Here is a 1,114-nt window from a genome sequence, read left to right as displayed (position 1 = left end):
TATAAGAAGACTATAAACCAATACATCTCTTGAACAATAGATGTAAAGTCCTCAACAAAATATTTGCAAATTGAATCCAATCATATATAAAAAGAATTGTACACTAACGTGAAGTGAGATTCATTCCATGTATGTAGGCTGGATTAACATTCCAAAAATCAATTAATGTAATTCATCACATCAACAGATTAAAAAAGAAAAAATTATGTAATCATATCAATAGATGAAGAAAAAGCATTTGACAAAGTCCAGCACTGATTCATGATAAAAATTCTCAGCAAACTAGCAGTAAAGGGAACTTCCTCAACTTGATAAAGAACAGCTACAAAAAATTTAGAGCTGTCATGATATTTAACAGTGAGAAAGTATATATTTTTCCCTTAAGATATAAAACAAGGCAAGAAGGTCCTCTCCAACCACTTGTATTCAACATCATACTGGAGGTCCAAGCTAGTGAAATAAGGCAAAATATGAAAATAAAAGTTATAAAAATGGAGCATAAGAAATTAAACTATCTTTTCTGGTAAATGATATGGTTATTGACCAAAGACTAGATAAACGAACAAACAAACACATACTTCTGGAACTCAAGTGAATATAGCAAGATTTCAGAGTATAAGGTTAATATACCAAATTCAATTGTTTTTCTTTAAACTAGCAATTAAAAATTGGAATTTGAGATTAAAAACAATGCCATTTATAATACCACCCAAAATACTGGGTTTAAATCTAACAAAATATGTATGAGATCTACAAACAGAAAACTATAAAACTCTGATGAAGAAACTCAAAGTAAATCTAATGAATGGAGAGATAATTAGTGTTCATGGATTGTAAGACTCAGTACTGTACAAATATCAGTTTTACTAACTTGATACAGAGAATCAGCACAATCAAATTATCAGGAATCTATTTTGTAGATATTTACACATTAATTCTAAAGTTTATATGGAAGGACAAAAGACCTAGAACACACAACAAAAACCAAGACAAAACAGAAAAACAAAGTTGGAAACACTACCCTATGTTAGGAATTCTTATAAAGCAGCCAGACATGGTGTATCACACCTGTAATCCCAGAACTTTGGGAAGCCAAGTCAGGAGGATTGCTTGA

This window comes from Propithecus coquereli, unplaced genomic scaffold (assembly GCF_000956105.1).
Source record: "Propithecus coquereli isolate 6110/MARCELLA unplaced genomic scaffold, Pcoq_1.0 Scaffold48, whole genome shotgun sequence".
Lineage (NCBI taxonomy): Eukaryota > Metazoa > Chordata > Mammalia > Primates > Indriidae > Propithecus > Propithecus coquereli.
This window is presented reverse-complemented; position numbering follows the sequence as displayed.